General features: G+C 43.9%; 1 protein-coding gene across 1 annotated transcript in view; it reads right to left on the reverse strand.

Annotated features, from left to right (window-relative positions):
* Window positions 1-3,204: 3,204 nt before the first annotated feature.
* Window positions 3,205-19,913, reverse strand: part of SETD4 (SET domain containing 4) — a 186,063-nt gene continuing 169,354 nt past the window's right edge. Inside the window, exon 15 of the transcript XR_015240436.1 lies at window positions 3,205-3,342. The gene's annotated coding sequence lies outside the window, so the exon portion shown is untranslated. The remainder of the gene's footprint in view (window positions 3,343-19,913) is intronic.

A 19,913-nucleotide genomic window follows, 5' to 3' on the forward strand; every position in this document is an offset into this window, starting at 1 on the left:
GTCTGGAGCAAACATCAGCGCAGGGGCTGACTCACGAAGCATTGGCTTGCCCATTCCCAGAAGCATTCAAACAAGGCTGGGGACAGTCAGTCACTATTATTATTACAGACAGGTCTCGCGCCAAGTAGGAGAGCAGATGAGCTTTCAGATCTGCTCCAGGACTATAGATTCAATGGTGGAGAATGATTCGATCCCATCGAACAACAGCAAAGGAGTCAAAGATTCCTCATTGGTGATGGAGCTGTGCTGTGCCCAGATGGTCAGCCCATGGTTCTGTTCCTCCCCAGCCTCCTGGGACAGATGACTGGAGCCCCTTCTCTCCATAATGGGGGGCTCTTGGAGTGGACTTCTTTGCTCAAATGGACAGTTTGAGTCAAAGAATAACCTATTTGGAATGGTTAAGAAAATAGGAAGTTGGGGGCAGGGGGTGGTGTAGGGAAGTGGTACTTAAGCCCATGACCTGGATATTTTTTTTAATTTATTTATTTGAATTCAAGTTAATTAACACACGGGTGTAGTCTTGGTTTCAGGAGTAGAACCCAGTGATTCATCACTTACATAGGACACCCAGTGCTCATCCCAAAGAGTGCCCTCCTTCATGCCTGTCACCCATTTAGCCCATCCCCCCACCCACCTCCTCTCCAGCAACCCTCAGGTTGTTCTCTGTATTTAAGAGTCTCTTATGGTTTTCCTCCCTCTCTATTTTTACCTTATTTTTCCTTCCCTTCCCCTATGTTCATCTGTCGTGTTTCTTAAAGTCCTACATGAATGAAATCATATGATATCTGTCTTTCTCTGCCTCACTGATTTCCCTCAGCATAATACACATCCACATAGTTCCATCCACATTGTTGCAAATGGCAAGTTTTCATTCTTTTTTGTTTTCCGGGTATTTTAATTTTAAAGTTTATGACCTTAGTTCCACAAAGAGGCTCTCCCGTCTCCCCCACTTGTACCCACTAAGTCTCCAACCCAACTCCAGCCCTTTGTATCAAGCTAAATTGCTCTCTTTTTTGGACTCACATTCCCTTCAAGTTTGTGCAGATAGCTAGTGTTTCCCAACATTTGCTGCCAGTAAGGCAAAGTCCCCATGAGGTATTTAGTTCTTGTAAGTTTAAATCAGAGCCTGGAGCCTCAAACCCTGATTCTCTGCCCCTCTCTCTCTTCACTCTCTCCAGTTCTGTTTCTATACCTCTGTATTATTGAAGTGCACGAATGCGTTAAAACATCCAGGCTGTGTTGCCAGCAGCCTGGAATAAGAAATAAACCATACTGATCATACTCCTCTGACAAAGTTGTGTTTCACAAACAGAATCCTTCCTCATTTTCTTATAACTCCCACCATGAGCCAAGACACCACGGCAACTGCATATCCCACAAGCCAAGAGCAGGTATGTAACATATATCAGGTGACTGTGTTGCTTTTCCACATGACATTTTTGTTATTTACAGCTACGGGTCTCCTTCACACTGGGCATTGACCAAGACGGGTGGCCAGAAAGAGAGATTTTCTTGTAATGTGAATGCAGATTAAAGAGGGAAAAATTGTTATAAATCACAGCACTGTCTTCTGAAGGCCAAGTGCACATTATAAAACTTGCCCAGTTCATTTCAAGCAACTGTTTAGTTCGTCAATGCTTTATTTGTAAAAGCAAATGCTTGGCCTTACAAAACATCTATTCAAACATCAGTGACTCAGAATTCTGGGACTTTCCTGCTTGTCTGGGAATTATGTTTATAATACAAATGCCTAGTTAATAAAAGCCTGCCTTCCACGCGTCAAAGACCTTTACGATCTTAAAGAAAGAGGGGGGAAAAGGCTGCACTGCCTGCTTTCCTTTGTTCTTCTTTTGCTAAGTTAATGACATTTGTGAGGTTTCATTGTACTTGAAAATAACCAACCAGAGCATTTTTAGGGCTGTGAAACTACTCTGTATCCACTATAATGCTGGATACATGTCATTATACGTTTGTCCCAACCCACAGAATGCACACCACCAAGAGTGAGCCCTAAGGTAAACTATGGACTCTGGGTGATAATGGTGTGTCAATGTAAGTTCACCAACTGTAACAAATGTGTCATTCTGTTGGGGGACATTCCTAATGGGCGAGGCTGTGCGTGAGCAGGGGAGGGGAAGCCAGAGGGCATACGGGAAATCTCTGTACCTTCTGCTTGATTTTGCTGTGAACCTAAACTGCTCTAAAAAGTAAAATCTGTTAAAAAAATAAACAAGTCCCATTGGAAGTAAGCCCTAGTGTGTTCAGGGGCTCTGAAAGAATTTTGAAAGAATGTTTCCTTTTCAAAGACCAGAAGATATGGGTGCATCAGAGAAGGTTGCCTTTGGAAGTTGGAGTGCTTAGGGTGAATTGTCACTCCCTTGGGAAGTTTATACCTGCTGGTCTCACTGCCTGGAAATTCCTTCCCCCGGGTCTTTGCATGAACTCAATTTAAATGGCATCTCCGAGAGAGAGAGAGAGAGAGAGAGAGAGAGAGAGAGAGAGAGAGAGAAACCAGAAACAGACTGTTAACTGTAGAGAACACACTGATGGTGACCAGAGAGGAGGGGGCTAGGAGGATGAGGGAATTAAGGAGGAGGGGATTAAGGAGGGCACTTGTCATGAGGAGCGCCGGGTGATGTATGGAAGCATTGAATCACCGTATCGTGCACCTGAAACTAATATTACACTGTATGTTAACTAATTGGAATTAAAGTAAGATAATAAAAATAAAAAAGTAAACAGCATCTCGGAGAAGCTGTCCATCCCCCGCCCCGTCTAAAAACGGCTCCTACTCACCTGCTGTCACATCAGCATGCCTCCCTGCCCTCACCGCCCCCTGCTTCTCCTGTGCTGCTGGTGCTTTGTCTCCCCCCCCCCCCCCCCCGGCCGACCCAGAGACTTTTCCTAGTGCTCAGAAAAGTGCCTCTTCATGCCTTAATATTTACTGAGATCTAGAGCAAAGTGCAACGTTTACCTACATTCGCAGGACGTTGCCCGGTTGACACAGAGAAGGCAGACCGCATTGGCTGTCACATGCTCTTCTCACGCTATGTCCAGTGGCCTCCTTGCTTGCATGTTATCAGGCGGGGGGCTAGGCAAGGAGAGCCCCGGACAGCCGCGTCCCCGCCGGGAGAGCCTCGAGGAGGATGTGGGGATAGAGACGGCTGGCCCAGACATAGTACTGTTTCCTATCCAGAAACAAAATGTCCTTACTTCGAGGACTTTCACAGGAAGACTCTCATCTCTGGCTGAAATGCAGGCTGGCTCTTCCGGCTCCCCTCAGAGCACTGCTCCTGAACACCGCTGAGGCACCCAACCCAGGAGGCTGGCTGGGACGTGCCACTAGTCGGGGGATTGAAAATAAAATCACAGGTGAGATGGTTAGGATGTTTCTTCTTTTCATCACCTAATAGGGGAGCCACAAACACCTCAACCATATCACAGTGATGGCGTGAAGAGGAACCCTAGGAAAGCCAGATATGAGCATTCTCACTGGAACCACATATACATACAATATAGACTCATATATGGATGGAATCATTATATTATAAATTACATTTTTATAGAGATGTGATTTTATATGTAGAATGTAGTCTCTCTCTCTATACACACACACACACACACACATATAAGAGTTGACCAAATCTTAACCCCTCTCTCTGCACCCTCACCCTTGCCCAGCCTTCTCATGACCAGACTGTATTTCTCTCCCGCTAACTTTGGGCTCAGCCATGTGACTTCCCTTGGCCATGGCATGTGAGTGGAAGGAAAGGGTGTTGCTTCCCAGCCTAAGCCTACACAGCATCACTCATTTCCAACTTCCTTTTTCACCTCCACAATCACTGGAAAGAAGATGCCTCAGTTTACCCCGTGGTTAGCCTCCCAACCCCAGGGTGGGGATGAGAGATGCTGGAGCAGGGCCCTCCCAGCCACCCAGCTGTGTCTGCAGATGTATGAGCAATCACAATTAATTACATTTTCAGCCACTGAGTTCTGGGGTGCTACCATGTGGCATTCTGTGGCAAATGATAACTGATCCCCTATATCCCACACAAGATGTGGATATTTCTTTGTAAAGACCTGAGGGCACCCAGCATACTTTTGTCTGTCATTTCTTACAGCTCTCCACATTGGCCTTGCAGCCCCTCAACAGATATTTTTGTGTTTTGAAATTACAGATGAGTAGAGAGAAACTTACAAACACCCTTGTCTCTGATGCCCATAATTGCTTATTATTTAACCATCTGTCCTATTTACTTCAAACCATCATTAACATCTGCTCTGAGGTTGGAAACCGCACTCTAAACCACCAAAGATGAACCAGCCACGTCCAGTGTTGCCCCCCACTCCTTGCTCTCCCAACGAGCCATGTTGTCCATGGCATTGGTTTTTTTGGACCAGGTTGGCAGGCACTGGAAGAGGCCTGAAGGAGGGCAAAGAACGAGGGGAAAGAATCATTCAGAAGTTAAGAAACTGCACTGCCGCTTGGTTAGGATCAACAGAATCTACTACTTGCAGGGACCATGTGTCCTGAGATATCCGCGAAGATTGCAGAAGGGATCAGACATCATCACTCCCTTGGGAAAATGGCTTAAAAACTCAATGAGGCAATTTATAAGCTCAGACGTCTCCCAGCCAATCAGTGAAAATTTTCTTTGGAGGCTCCATGATTTGTTTGCCAAGAACACACACACACACACACATACACACACCTGCATCCAGAGCTTCCACAGCCCTCAGCTTTGTCAACTGAGACTCGCCATGACAAGTACTCACCAGTCCCTTGCTGAGATGGGACCCACCTCTAATACACTCTTTCCCAACCTCATTATCTGGGTCATCTCCTCTTCCACACTCTACTCCCCCACCACAAGCCACCAAAAATGTATACAGCGGCTACAGCTATGGTGGAAAACCAGCAGACTCGCACATTCCTGGGGGATTTATTTGGTTTCATCGATGCGTTAGACCGCACACGGGGGAGGGAGGGGGGAAATGGACAAGTTCAAGGGAAAGGTTGCTTTGATCCTAAATCTGGAAACAAAACACACTGACACAAAACAATGAAAAGCAAGATACGGCCAATGAGAAACCACAGCTTGAGTCTCAGAATTAAACATCATTCTCACGTTTTTGTACGTCCCCAGTGGCCCCTAAAAGCTCCGTTTAAAAACAAACTAAAACCAAGACCAAAGCTGGAGGGGCTCTTATAATCAGTGAGCCCATGGCCTGGGTGAAAGGAAACGTCTCACTCTGCTCGCCTCACCCAGTGGCATTGACACCTGCAAGCTCCGCCCGTACATAACTCAGCCCAGCCGTTCTTTTTATCTTGGCAGCCTCTGGAAGCATTTCGCCAAGGTTCTGGGCTCTTTCAGTCAACATGACCAATTCCACATCCTTTTATTAATTACTAACCATTTCCCCTTGTAGTCAGCCCTGAAATCCTTGCTTTGATCCGCCTGACATGTCACATGGTGTATTCCTGGGAACACCACCCCTCCCGTGGCCGGCTTAGAACTGGCAAGCCCGGCAGACAGGCACACAAGCGAGGAAGACATTTCCTGTAGACACTAGAAAAAAGGGAGTTCTACCAGGAAATCGGTAGCCGTAAGCAGAAATTCATTTTGCTCATTCGCTCAGTATTTGTTTGTTGAGAGCCTGGAGGTACATGCTGGAGATCAAAATAACAGCGGCTGGGGCGCCTGGGTGGCGCAGTCGGTTAAGCGTCCGACTTCAGCCAGGTCACGATCTCGCGGTCCGTGAGTTCGAGCCCCGCGTCGGGCTCTGGGCTGGTGGCTCGGAGCCTGGAGCCTGTTTCCGATTCTGTGTCTCCCTCTCTCTCTGCCCCTCCTCCGTTCATGCTCTGTCTCTCTCTGTCCCCAAAAAAATAAATAAACGTTGAAAAAAAAATTCAAAATAACAGCGGCTATCAGAAACACCCTACACCCTCTCCAGTTAGAGACACCATGACTTATTTCGTTCAAAAGGAAACCATGACTCCAACATGAGTGAATTGTGATGAACTAAAGTAGTGCTCAGCTGGGAAGATTCACAGACGGGTCCTCTTGCAACTTCTGTTAACGTTTTCCTAAGGAACTGAGTCAGCCACAGATTCTGGCCATGTCAGAATGCCTCGTGATGAGATGCTTGTCTTGCAACCAGGACAAAAGACATGAGCGGATGCCCTTCATCCAAACCCGCTTTCTTCCTTGGACCATTCTCTATAGAAGCAGCTTCTCTGGTGTTTCAAATCAGCATAACAATAACCCAGGAGCATTTCCAAGAGCACACATACAGATCTGTTCTCTCCCTAGAGGCTGACTTGGATGCTTCCAGGGGAATCCGAAGGCAAGCACTGTACCGAATTTAACGAAAATGTTTGAAATTTGGCAGTCCACCCCAAGGACCAAAAGAAAATAGCCATTACCAGACTTAAGTTGCCCGGCCAGCATCCAACATTATATGAGCTGAAATTGGCCACATGATTGAAAACATCGAATAACAAATTATTTGCCTTTATTAAATATTCAGACCATTTCTATTTAAGTAAAACACAAATGTTTTTCATCACACAGCGTAAGGTGCAGGTAAGCTAAAGATCAACTTTACTGCCTCTCTCCCGCCGCAATAAAAAAAAAAAAAAAAAAAAATACCAAGTCGACTCTGCTTCTGCTGAAATTGCTGTCTGGTATGAAGATCAAAGGGGCCTTTTCCCCCAGCAGATTACTTGTCTGCAGTTCCCTGGCTTCTCAGTGTGGTCTCAACAGCTCCCGCTTGTCCCACGCTGCTTAGGAGTGAGCCATCACCCAGGTCTTCCAGCTATGTGATTGTGCTTGTAATGACACTAATTGCCAGTCTGTTAAGTCACCTCCAGCCAAGGAGGAAAATGCCCTCCAGACACATTTCCCAGACCCACATGAAGAGATAGGAATGAATTCATAACAGAAAATTATCCAGTCCTATTTATACAATGCCACTAAGACCATTAAGCTTTTTTTTCTTCTTTTGTATTACTGGCTTTCCTATATAACACTGCTGAGCCACAAAATGGGCAAAGGATTGTGTCTATTCCCTCAAATGTCCTTTCTTTCTTTGACCACCAGAAAGACCACCAGGAGGGAATAGGTGCTGATGTTACATCTCTCCAAGGCATTGTGGGGCTGGGGTTGCCTTTGGGATTATATCTGCCCAGGAAGGGGCCACCTGGGTTCTTATCTGAAATGGAAGATACATGAGGTATAAACTATCTTTTTTTTACTATCTTTTCTGTTTAAATGTGATCCTTTTGGGTTATTGTAGGAAGATAGTTTGGGCGTGGTCAAGGCATAGATATAAATGACAGTTTCGGGCTTGTTTCTTACCAATAAACCCAGTTGGATAACTAGTGTGACTAAATATTAACGTGAATGTTTTAAATATAGTATCCACTAGCACCCATATAACTTCAGAATTGTATGTATATGCTAGATTATGATTGTATATAATTTCACAGAGGAGGATTTAAAGATGTGATATCTTGGCCAATAATAAAATGTTACTAATTTATTAATTTAATCAAGTGCTATGCAGCTACTTTAAATCTATACAGAATATGGAAGAGTATGGAGTTTTCTCCAAAAATTAAAAATAGAACTACCCTGGGGCACCTGGGTGGCTGTCAGTTAAAGGTCCGAGATGGAGCGCCGCGTCGGGCTCTTTGTTGACAGCTCAGAGCCTGGAGCCTGCTTCGGATTCTGTCTCCGTCTCTCTGCCCCTCCTCTGTTCATGCTCTATCTCTCTCTGTCTCAAATATAGAATTTTTAAAATGTATATTCAAAATAGAACTACCCTACAATCCTAGGATCACACTACTGGGTATTTACCCAAACAATACAAAAACACTAATTCGAAGGGATACATGCACCCCTATGTTTATTGCAGCATTATTTACCACAGCCAAATTACAGAAGCTGCCCAAGAGTCCATCGGCTGATGAATGGTTAAAGAAGATATGGTGTATATATGCAATGGAATATCACTCATCCATAAAAGAGAATGAAATCTTGCCATTTGCAACAACATGGATGGGGCCAGACACTACAATGCTAAGCGAAATAAGCCAGTCAGAGAAAAACAAATACCATATGATCTCACTCATATGTGGAATTTAAGAAACAAAACAAATAAGCAAAGGGGAAAAGAGAGAGAGAGAGAGAAACAGACTCTTAACTGTAGGGAACAAACTGATGCTCACCAGAGGTGAGGTGAGTGGGGGGTGGAGGAATAGCAGATGGGGATTAAAGAGTACACTTGTCATGATTTTTTTTAAATGATTTAAGGGTTCCTGGATGGCTCAGTAGGTTAAGTGTCCAACTCTTGATTTCTGCTCAGAGCCTGCCTGGGATTCACTCTCTCTCCCTCTCTCTCTCTGCTCCTCCCCTGCTCGCTTGCTCTCTCTCTCTCAACAAATAAACGGAAAAAAAATTTTAATTTAAAATCTATACAGGATATGGCCTTGGAAACTGGGTGCCACCCAGAGTCTCTAGTTTCTCAGCTCCACGCCCTCCTTTCTTTATCTTGGTCTCTGACTCTAGAGCCGAAAGTCTGGAAACTACATTTCCCAGATTCCCTTGCCACCCAGCCTCCTGTTGGGTTCTACCAGTGGGAGGCACCAGCAGCAAATTGAAAGGTGGGGGTAAGGGAGATGTTATTTTTCCACTTTCTAGGGTGCCGGTGGCAATGGTGGCTCCAGCAGCAGGCTGGCAGCTGTGGCTTCTGGGCTTCCGCTCAGACAGCTCAGTCTTACAGCAACAACTTTTGTGGCTCAGCCAGCCTAAGAGGAGAGTTCAACATGTTCCCCTGTGGCTTCTTCAAGCCAATGAGGGTAGTGGCTTCCTGCAGTTACAAATCTTTGGGTAACCTCACCTCCCCACTTCTGTACTTTTCTCCTTCGCATACGTACTGAAAATTCTCTGTATTAAACTCCTTTTTTGAAATACCTACAATGGTTTCTAAACAGAAAAATATACTGACCAAACACTGTTAGGGCTTGTCATATAATTTATTCCCATAAACTGAATTTTCAATGAAGCAAATTTTAATCAGGTGGTTTAAAGATGATGCTAAAAAAGTCATCTCATTCAGTCTGCCAAATCCATGGCAGAATTAGGAATAAAAGTTTTAATTACGTAAATTGACCTTCTAAGATCCCATAAAATACACACATGGTCCAATCCCTTCTCCAAATAGTTTTGGCTTCGATTTCATGTTTCTTGTTGTCAGTTTGTCCATCTGGGCCATGTGGTGGCTTGCTGCAGGACCTCAGGCATTGTCACTGAGTTTACATGGCTGTTCCCTGACCTAACGAGGCAGGTATTGAATGCCAGCACTTTGATCCATGCACATGCACGGGCTATAGACATAAGAGCTTCCCAAACCAACTGGATAGAGTCCCAGTGGGAATAGTCCACGACATATTAATCAAAGTCAAATGGCAGAGCAAATTGAACTGGTTCATTAATTATGAAAATTCTCTCACAAAGTGACATCTTGTTAACTATGTGGAAGCTTAGCACATTTTCACATGCTCCTTTTTGTCTACTCAGATCTAAAATGTCACAGTTAGTAATGAATCGAGGTTTTTCTATGCCTTATTTAGGAAGATAAAGCAATTTCATGCCTAACCCACATCTAAATATATACTCGTATGTTTACCTAAGCCCACTATGTGGATAGAGGTAGCATGTTGGTAAAAGGAAGTTTGCAATGCCAGAATTTGTTTTACAAAGATATATAGAAGGAATTGGGAACATCAGTTTTGGTTATTTTAAAGCCTTTGGATCCATGTCAAGTGCCTGCGTACCCTGAGCTAACTGGAAAGATTCAACTGTAATATGAAAAATTGGCCTTATTTCTCTAGGTTTCTTAGCAAAAAAATAGTAAGAAAAAAAAAAGTGAGGTTCACTTAAAAGAACCTCAGTTCCCTGGGTCTTTTCTTCTCTCAACATGTGGATATGAGAAGTTTAAGAAATTATTGGCCTAGGTATACACAAGTCAATAGGTGGCAAAATGGAAACCATGTATTTTGAATAGCAGAGCAATATTGAATACCCCCTTAGTCAGGCCTTTTTTATAGACTCAGATGGCCATTGGACACTGTTTGACTTGGAGGGTTCCTAAATATCTCAACTGCCTGATCTTATGACAACATCTGATCAGCAGAAATCCTTTCTGCTTCAGTTAGTTTACGGGTCTGGCTGCCGTTACAAAGGCCATAGTAACAGTGACTTAAACTGATAGAGGTTAATTTATTTGGCATAATGATCTGATCATACATATTTACAGGCTGTCATCGTGCTCCATAGCCTCAAAGTCCCAGGCTCGTCCTGTCTTATTGCTCTGTCATTCAAAACACATGGTTTCCATTTTGCCACCTACTGACTTGTGTATACCTAGGCCAATGCATACAGGCCAAATGATAGCCCTGCACACAGAACCCCAAGGCCACATTCCCTTGACCAGAACATAGTCACATGGTACTTCTCACTGCAAGGGAAGCTGGGAGACAACTTTTGCCCTGCATTGCCATGCACTCAACATTACTAAAGAAAAGAGGGCAATGGTTACCAACCACCTCTGCCACATTCTTCCTTGTGTTAAGGCGCTATGTGCCCCTAAGTGTTGGCACAGATGAGGCACAAAAGAGATACTTATTAAATGAACAAATAAGCAAATGAATGGATAAAATTCTTAAAGGGATATTCATTTAAAAACAGATATGAGGAGGGGTGCCTGAGTGGCTCAGTCGGTTAAGCATCTGACTGTTGATTTCAGCTTAGGTCATGATCTCATGGTTCGTGAGATAGAGCCCAGGGTTGGGCTCTGCGCTGACAGTGTGGAGCCTGCTTGGGATCCACTCTCTCCCTCTCCCTTCCCCTCCTCCCCTGCTTGCTCACTCACTCTCTCTCTCTCTCTCTTTCTGTCTCTCAAAATAAATAAATAAACCTAAAAAAAAACAAACAAACAGATATGAGGACAGATTGTTAGGATGTTCATGGTTAGGTTTTCCACCAACTTCTCAGAAGTGAAATTTAGCTTTAATTAGGTAATTTAATTGATTTAGACAACATATATTTGTATGTCAGAACCAGAATAGCAGTGTAAATATTCTGCGGATGACTCCATCATATTTTTCCCCAGCATTTCCCAAAACCATACGGTCATGGAACCCTTTTGTCAGAGAACATCCATATTCATGAGACTTTCATGAAAAACATCCTCCTGCTTAAAATCTTAGCAGAAAGGTAGAATTCAACTATTCATCTTTTTAGATAGGACCTTTTCAATCTGTACATAGGAAAATAAATTTTAAAAAGGAAAACAGTGAAGCTACTCTGTAGGGTACTATAATGAAGGATACATGTAATCATGCCTTCGCCAAAACCCACAGAATGTACGACACCAAGAGTGAACTCTAATGTAAACTATGGACTTTGGATGATTATGATGTGTCAATGTAGGCTCATCAGTTGTAACAAATGTCCCACTCTGGTTGGGGATGCTGAGAACGGGAGAGGCTGTGCACACGTTGGGGCAGGAGGCATATGGGAAATCTCTGTACATTCTGCCCAGTTTTTCTGTGCATTAAAACCTCTCTAAAAAAATCAAATCTATTTTAAAATAAAGCAACAACAGAGAAGTCTTCTCATAGCACACTAATAATAATCCCATGGTATCTTCCCATGGCTGTGAGTAACTCATAGGTTGACCTGCCACCTTACATGACATCCTCACTTCCCCAGTGATTTCTCAACAATCATGGGAGGTTAGAAACATCAGGGACTTCAAAATGTCATCGAAGCCGCCCATCTGCCTTCAGATCCTGATGTCACTACACTAGCAAGAGAAAACAACATCAGAGCAAGACCTCATGACATGATCTCATTCATACCCAGGGTCTGGATAACATCATTTCCACTTTAAGTAAACACTAAAAAGGCAAGATTATCCAGACAGACAATCTTAGATGCACTATATTTGTGGAGTAAGGGGTGGTAACCAACAGTCCCAGGAAACCTGGCATTTGTTCGGAAAACACGCCTGGACTTTGAAAGGGCTCTGCCTAACACATTCAGTGTATGCCCAGAGGTCTTTGAGGAAGTGCACTCATAAAGATGATACGACTGTGCTAGAAACAGTGATTGATCTACATTCATGCTGCAACTCTCACTTAAAAGGGAAGTAAGTCCAGTTCCCCTTTGAAACAGCTTCTCAACAGCATATGGCCGCCAACCACTATGAAAGCAGTAATAGGAATGTTGTAGCAGTCTTGAAACTCCACTGTGTTGTAACGATGCTCCCTTTATCCATCCAAAAGGAGTGAGGGTGAGGAGCAGGGAGGGTGAAGATTTCGGTTGAGAATACGCTCTCAGAATTACAGAACTCCATTATTTAACAGAGGGACTGGGTCATTTGTCTCATTTCAAAGAAGTGTTATAAAGTATTAATTAAAAGTCAGGGTGCCTGGGTGTCTCAGTCCATTGAGCATCTGACTCTTGATTTTGGCTCAGGTTATGATCCCAGGGTCATGGGATCAAGCCCCCAGTCAGGCTGTGCACTGAGTATGGAGCCTGCTTGGGATTCTCTCTCTCTCTCTCTCTCTCTCTCTCTCTCTCTCTCTCTCCCTCTGCCCCTCTCCCCTGCTTACGCTCTCTCAAAAAAAAATTTTTTTTTTTAATCAACGTTGGAGACCTTTTAAGTAACATAGTTCAGGGGAGGAGAGCTGAGGAGGAAGTTAGTTGAAAACAGTTTGGAGCAATCTACTAGCCAATCATCCACACTCTTCCATCAGAGTTTTATTTCTTTTTTTTTTTTAAGAGTTCTTTAAATTTATTTATTTATTTTGGGAGAGAGAGTGCAAGCAGGGTAGAGGCAGAGAGAGAGGGGAGAGAGAAGATCCCAAGCAGGCTCTGCACTGTCAGCACAGAGCCCAATGTGGAGCTCAAACTCACAAACGTGAGATCATGACCTAAGCCGAAGGCAGACGCTTAACAGACTGAGCCACCCAGGTGTCCCCCATCAGAGTTTTCATTATTCCATTTATGAATTCTGAGTCTCCAGAAATTAAAAAAATACTACTTCTCAATCTATCTAGGCAGGAATCCATTTTATGAAGCTAAGTATGGAGACTGAAGAAAGCTAGATAATGACAGAAATAATCGTGTTCATTTTAAAAAGAAAAAGGTTAGGTTTGATTACGGTAAATATTAATGAAAAACATGTGTTATTCAATGCAGTCACTAAAAGGATGGAAATGTTTTCAAATGTGATTCATTCCAACTGAAACAGGAAGAGAAGTAAAAACATCAGCATCTAACAAGGCAGTTAAGCTGCTATGTCAGAGCAGCTCTGCCCCTTGGGGAGGAAACTGCCCTCCTCCCTGTGGGAGCTCGACCCGCTCACTCCAGCCAGAAGTCTCTGGAGAAAGTCACTGAGCCGCGAGCGTGCGCATGCGCGTGTTACCCCCTCATCCCCCAATACACACCCACACCAGCCAGAGAGAGTGAAAGGGAGAGGGGCTACACCAACCTTCAAGAACCAGGGCAGCCAAAAGACATCCTTCCAAGAAGGAAAGGAATCAAGGGGGGAAAAAAAGCTTATGGATAACTCAGGTCAAAATGGTGGAAGAGAGTTGGCCAATTTCTGGATTCAGGGGTCCTGAAACAAAGAGCCTGTCAGTAGGCGCTTTGGGTAAGGAAGCGGAGCCGACTTGGAAGGAAAGGGGATGAGGCCCCGCAGAAATAATACACTGCATGCGTTCAAACAGGCACGCCTTGGGGATTTGTAAGCTGGAGAGAATGGCCAAGAGTTATTTCTGAAGGCTACAAACACGTACAGAAAATACATGCTTCTAAAAAGGGAGGGTTGTGGAGTCGGGAGAAAGGGATGACCTTGGCTTCCGTGAGTCCATGTTCCTACTTTAATTTCCTTAACCAAAAAATACTCCTGTGCAGTGATACTTTGAAAGCCCACAAGCAGAAAACCTAGCTGAGCATTAGCCAGCAAGAGCTGCCAGAGAACATACACTCTCGTATTTGCCCACCTTCCTTGGAAGAGAAGCCACGGGCTCCACGTTACAGAGGAGTAAAGGGGGTATCATTCATTTTGATTTTTTCAAGATTTTATGTTTTCAAAATTAGATGGAGTCTTAATCAAAAATACTGGGGCGGGGAAGGGGGAGTCAACTGCCCTAGGAAGGCAGATACAGCTACGTTATCGGGGGGCGCACCAATCTAGACATCTGCTCCTGACTTGCCCTGGGCTCAGCCTCACATGACCACCGGCTGCACTGGACCCTCCCCCAGGGGCTCCCACAGACCCTCAGCCTTTGCGTCCCCACCTGAGCTGGGTGCCATCCCCTCCTTCGCTCTCTCCCTCCTCACCTTCGTCTCCCCTTCTCCTCCCAGCCTTCCCTGCCACTCTCTGCTAGACCTCAGTTACTGAAGTCGCCGTCCCTACCATTGACAACGCTGGAATGGCTTGGCACCCCCTGCTCAAAAGAACTCCGTAACCCCCCTCATGTACAGGTTGACATCCGAAACTTCCGGGTATGGTAGGAGGAAGCTCTTCATGTCCAGGGCCCCCACTTATCCATTTCTCCGCCCATCCTATGCTCCCGACACTCCAGAGAGCCCTGCAAGCCTCCACGGGCTGAGCACACTCCAGGGCCCGGGACATCTCCCCTCCATGCGGGCACCCTCCTCCTCTTCTCTGCCTAGGGAACTGCGACCCCCACTTAAGGGCTCTGCTGGAGCATCACCTCTTCTGTGAAGACTTCCCTAACTCCCCAGGCGAAGACAGCCCATCTTTCTTACCCTCCCCACAGGCCTCAGGTTTGTAGAATAGCACTTACCCTGCTCACTCATAATCATTCTGCTTTTAAGATTCTCTTCCCCAGCGAGCATCGAGCATCGAGGGCGAGGAGATAGCCTGCGAATCTTCGTATGTGAGCCCTCAGCACCTTAGTCACCTCGCCTAAAACACGCATCCTGCTGTGTTTTCCTCCATAGCGCTGACACACACGCGGCCTGCTTATCTTTTCTCTGTCTCCCTGCACTAGATTATGCGCTCCATGAAAGCAGGCACTTTTGTCTAATCTGTTCTCCCCTCTATCACCGGTTCCCAGAACAATGCCTGGTCCACCCAAAATGATCAGAACAGGATTTGGCACCTGTGATGCATTGGTTGTTGAACAAATGCTGAAGTCCCACCCACCCCTTAGAACATTCATGGATTTTCTTCCACCCTTTTCTCCACCTCTCCGGAGATCCTGCAACAGAGACAGTGAGGCTCTCACCTCCCATCCTGTCATTCCGTGAGCGTATTTCAACCTTGCCTCTAAAGAGAGTATAAAAATCCCAAAGGCAGGTGCCATGACTTTTAAGAAAGAGACAATTAAATATAACTAGTGCCAAGTGCTTCCAAACGTATTATATCACTTCATTTTCTCTCAAACATCCCACAAAATTATTTCATGATTCCAATTTGGCATCTCAGGTAACCGAGGTGCAAACTTACCCAAGTTTATGAGGCCTTTAAATAACAGAGCAAAGACTCAAACCATGTTTGACTCTAACATTGGTGTTCATTCCACTACCCTACTCGACTTTTGGTTACTACAGCTTAGTGTTAAGTTTTCCCACAAATATAGAAAAGCCAAAAGAAGAAAACCAGTCATGTACAAACTCATCATCCAAAGACAATCATTATTAACATTTATTCTATGATTTAGTCTTTTTCACTCTACATATTTTTAAATAATTGTAATCATACTAACAACTGGTTATACCATACCTTTCTGATTAATATTTTTGTTTGTGTCCCATATTTATAATGAATATTATAATGATATGATAGTTATTGTGTTTACCCCTGAAGACATTTTTCATGTATTTTTTAAACATTTTTTAATGTTTATTTATTTTTGAAGGAGAGAGAGAGACAGAGCATGAGCGGGGAAGGGGCAGATAGAAAGGGAGATATAGAATCTGAAGTAGGCTCCAGGCTCTGAGCTGTCAGCACGGAGCCCAACGTGGGCCTCGAACTCACAAACCGTGAGATCATGATCTGAGCTGAAGTGGGACATTTAACTGACTGAGCCACCCAGGCACCCCTTTCATGTATTTTTCAAATGTATACTTTTTTCCCTTGTGACTTGCCTATTCTTTCTCTACTCATCTCTTTGAGGCCTTAATAATTTCCTTGTACCTGTTATAAAGCTCTTTCTAACCCTTCTGTGAATTCTTTTCTATTCGATTTATCAATTATCTCACCCAGTAAGTGCCTAGCATCATGCTGAATACAAAATGGGTGTGACATAATATTGTTGATTAATCATTGAAAATTATTCAACCAACCCAGTGACCAAGATTAACATCACCAATGATATGTCATATTGATATTGTGTATTGCTGAAATGATTCAATGATAAAGGCACTTCATCTCTGTGGTATTCTTCCCCAAACTCCATAACCCCAGTCTAATCATGAGAAAATGTCAGACAAACTCAAGCTAAAGGACATTCTCTGAAATACTCGACCAGCAGTACTCTTCAGCAATGTCAAGGTCATAAAAGGTAAGGGAAGACTGAGAAACTGCCACAGATTGGAGAAAACAAAGGAGACATAATGACTAAATTCAATATGGTATCCTGGATTAGGTTCTTCATAGAAAAAGGACATTAGTGGAAAACCTAGTAATACCAGAACAAAGTCTGCGGTCTAAGTAATACTAGGGCACCAACATCAATTTCACAGTGTTGCTAAGTAAGCCATGGTTAGATAAGATGCTGACATGAAGCGAAGCTGGTTAAGGAGTATGTAAGAACGGCCACTTTCCGACTCTTCTGTAAATCCAGTTATTTCAACATTAAAAGGTTTTTTTTATTATTATTATTTTACTTTAATGATTCACTCTGGATACATAACCAGCATCACTTCACAGAAGATCACATTTTTACTCTACACAATCTTAGCTCTTTCATCAACAACTGCAAATGACAGAATAAAAGAACTGTTTACCAGATTCGTAATAAATCAGAAGATAGCTAAGACCCAAACAAGTATGATGTATTGGATGTGAGTTTGCCAAGTTGGAAGAGAGATCAGAAACATGATTAGGTCATTAAGACAGGTCAAAATCACCTTTCTAAGGCAGGAAAAGTAGACCAGACAAGCTAAAGGACAAGTTCCCCTAAAGCAGCACGGTGTGCTGGAAACAGCCCGGGTTCTGAAGCTGAACCCTGGCACTGCCCATCTCCGGTTGGTTGGGACCTGCGGAAAGCAAATAACCTTCCAGAGTCTTGGTGTCTTCAAATGTGAAATTGAAATAGTAATATTTCTTTCGTGGGGCTCAAGAGTAAGGGTCAGCAAACTTTTTCATTAGATAGGAAATATTTTATGTTTTGGGGCAGATGATCTCTGGCTCAGGTGTCACCTCTGCCAACATAGCTTGGAAATAGCCATAGACTCTGACCAGAGTCTTAAAGAAGATCCTAACTGGGGAGGGAGAAGAATAAGGAAGAAGAGATTGATAACTTTCATGTGCCACAGAACTCCCCCAAGCCAAAGCCAGGATGTAGCACTGTATAGAGCCCTCTATTTCTAAATGTAAATACTGTTCATGTATTAGCACCCTAGGAATACAGTAGCAGTAACACATGTTCGATATGTTATTTTTTAAATATTCAGTACAATTACAGGAGAAAGAAAAATAGATGGGATGGATGGAACTCAAAGAACATATTACTTAAACAGTTAGGAAGCCATTGGCTTGTGCGAAGCAGGTGAAACACATGGATGTGTTAAGTAAATTGATGTGTTAACCACAGGCAGCGAGTAAGCATATAGCACAATCCAGAAGATATGCTGTAGAAATAATAAGTTAGCCATATAGAACATGTAAAGATAGAACAGATTGAAGTTATTCTCTTAAAAGGGAGGTGGAACAAACAAGTGTTACCAGTAGATAAAATGAAGTATAAGAATCAAGTCATAAGATCCAGATCATGAAACCTCCAGGCTAATAGCTTTTTCATCCCTCAATTGGTCATTCATTGATGATATCCATTATGGTCCCATTCTGGCCCCGTATGTGCTCTGTGCTCAAAAAACACACTTTTTTGTGGTGCCTGGCTGCCTCAGTCGGTAGAGCATGTGACTCTTGATCTCAGAGTTGTGATTTCAAGCCCCACGCTGGGTGCAGAGATTACTTAAAAATAAAATCTTTAAACACACACACGCATTAAACCCACAGTCACCATATTAGTTTCCCATTATTTCTATAACTACCACAAACTTAGCAACTTAAAAGAACTGAATTTATTATCTTATGGTTCTGGATGTCAGAAGTCTAATGTAGGTCTCAGTGGGCGAAAACCAAGGTGCCGACATGCCTCCATTACCTTATGGTGGCTCCAGGGAAGAATTTGTTCCCTTGGGTGTATTAGTTTGCTAGGGCCGTGTAACAAAATACCACAGACTTGGGGCTTAAACAACAGAAATTTATTGTCTCACAGTTCTGGAGGCTGGAAGTCCAAGATCAAGATGTCAACAGTATAGATTCCTTCTGGGGGCCTTCAGGAAAGGATCTATTCCAGACTTCTGGCTTGTAGATGGCCATCTCCTCCTTATATTTTCATATGCTCTTCCCCTTTGTCCTTGTTTGTGTCCAAATCTTCCTCTTCTTATAAATACATCAATCATATAGGATTAGGGACCACCCTAGTGACCTCATTTTAGCTTAATTTCCTCTGCAAAGACCTTATCTCCAAATATGGTCACATTCTGAGGTACTGGAGGTGAGGACTTCACCATATGAATTCAACAGAGGTGGAGGACACAAGTTAGTCCATTCACACTTGGCTTTTCCAAATTCAAGACACCACCTGCATGCCTTGGCTTATGGTTCCTTCCTTCATCTTCAGGGCCAGCGGTGTAGCATCTTTAAACAGACATCTATCTCTCTGACTCTGTTTCCATTATCACATCTTCTCTAACTCTGACCTCCCTGCCTCCCATTATCTCCAAAGGCCTCCTGTCACTACACCAGGCCCAGCAGATAATCCAAGATAATCCCCCCATTTCAAGCTCCTTTATCACATCTGCAAAGTTCCCTTTGCCGTATGAAGTTATATATCCATAATTCTAAGGACTAAGACAAGGACATCTTTGGGGGTCAGTATTCTGCCTAAAACAGCCACTAAGCAGGTTAATTGGTGACCTACAGCCATTGGCCGGATATCTTCCCAATAGATATCCAAGTATGTGCTGGTTACAGCACCTTCCATCCACTGGGCCCCCTTGTTTAACTTCCACTCTAGTCCTTGTAATCACATCATTGTCAGGGAAGGCTGATGCAGCAGATACAGGGTCAAAAAACAGCCCAGGATTCTAGAATCCTGGAAGTATGGTGCCAGGTGCGTTCACTACCCCATCAGTTTCTTGTTGCTTTTCATGGTATGTTTTGAATTGATTGAATAAACTGTGTGATTTAAGCATCTCAATTGGTCTGTGAAACTTCCTGTTCCATGACAGCTGGGATAGCCTGCCTGGTGGGGTATTAGAGGCTACCAATACATCAAGGTCATTTTCCACACGTCATCTGCTTTCATACAGATGCAGATTTTTCAGTTAACAGAGAACTCAGTGAAATTACAGGAAGGCAAGGTCCAGGACATGGGGCTTGGGCTCAGGGAGGCTAGTCTTGGGTAGAAGCCAGCGATGAGCAGCCCAGAGTCCCATGAAGGTCTCAGCATCAGAGGACTGGGTGGTGACAGAGTATCCACCATCAAGGAGAAGGACCCTGCAGGCCAGCGTCCCCTTAGCACATTGCCCAGGCCAGCCCTGCTTACACAGTGCCTGCGGCTCCTGGCAAGC

Source organism: Puma concolor, chromosome C2 (assembly GCF_028749965.1).
Source record: "Puma concolor isolate L17-30 chromosome C2, mPumCon1.1.hap2, whole genome shotgun sequence".
Lineage (NCBI taxonomy): Eukaryota > Metazoa > Chordata > Mammalia > Carnivora > Felidae > Puma > Puma concolor.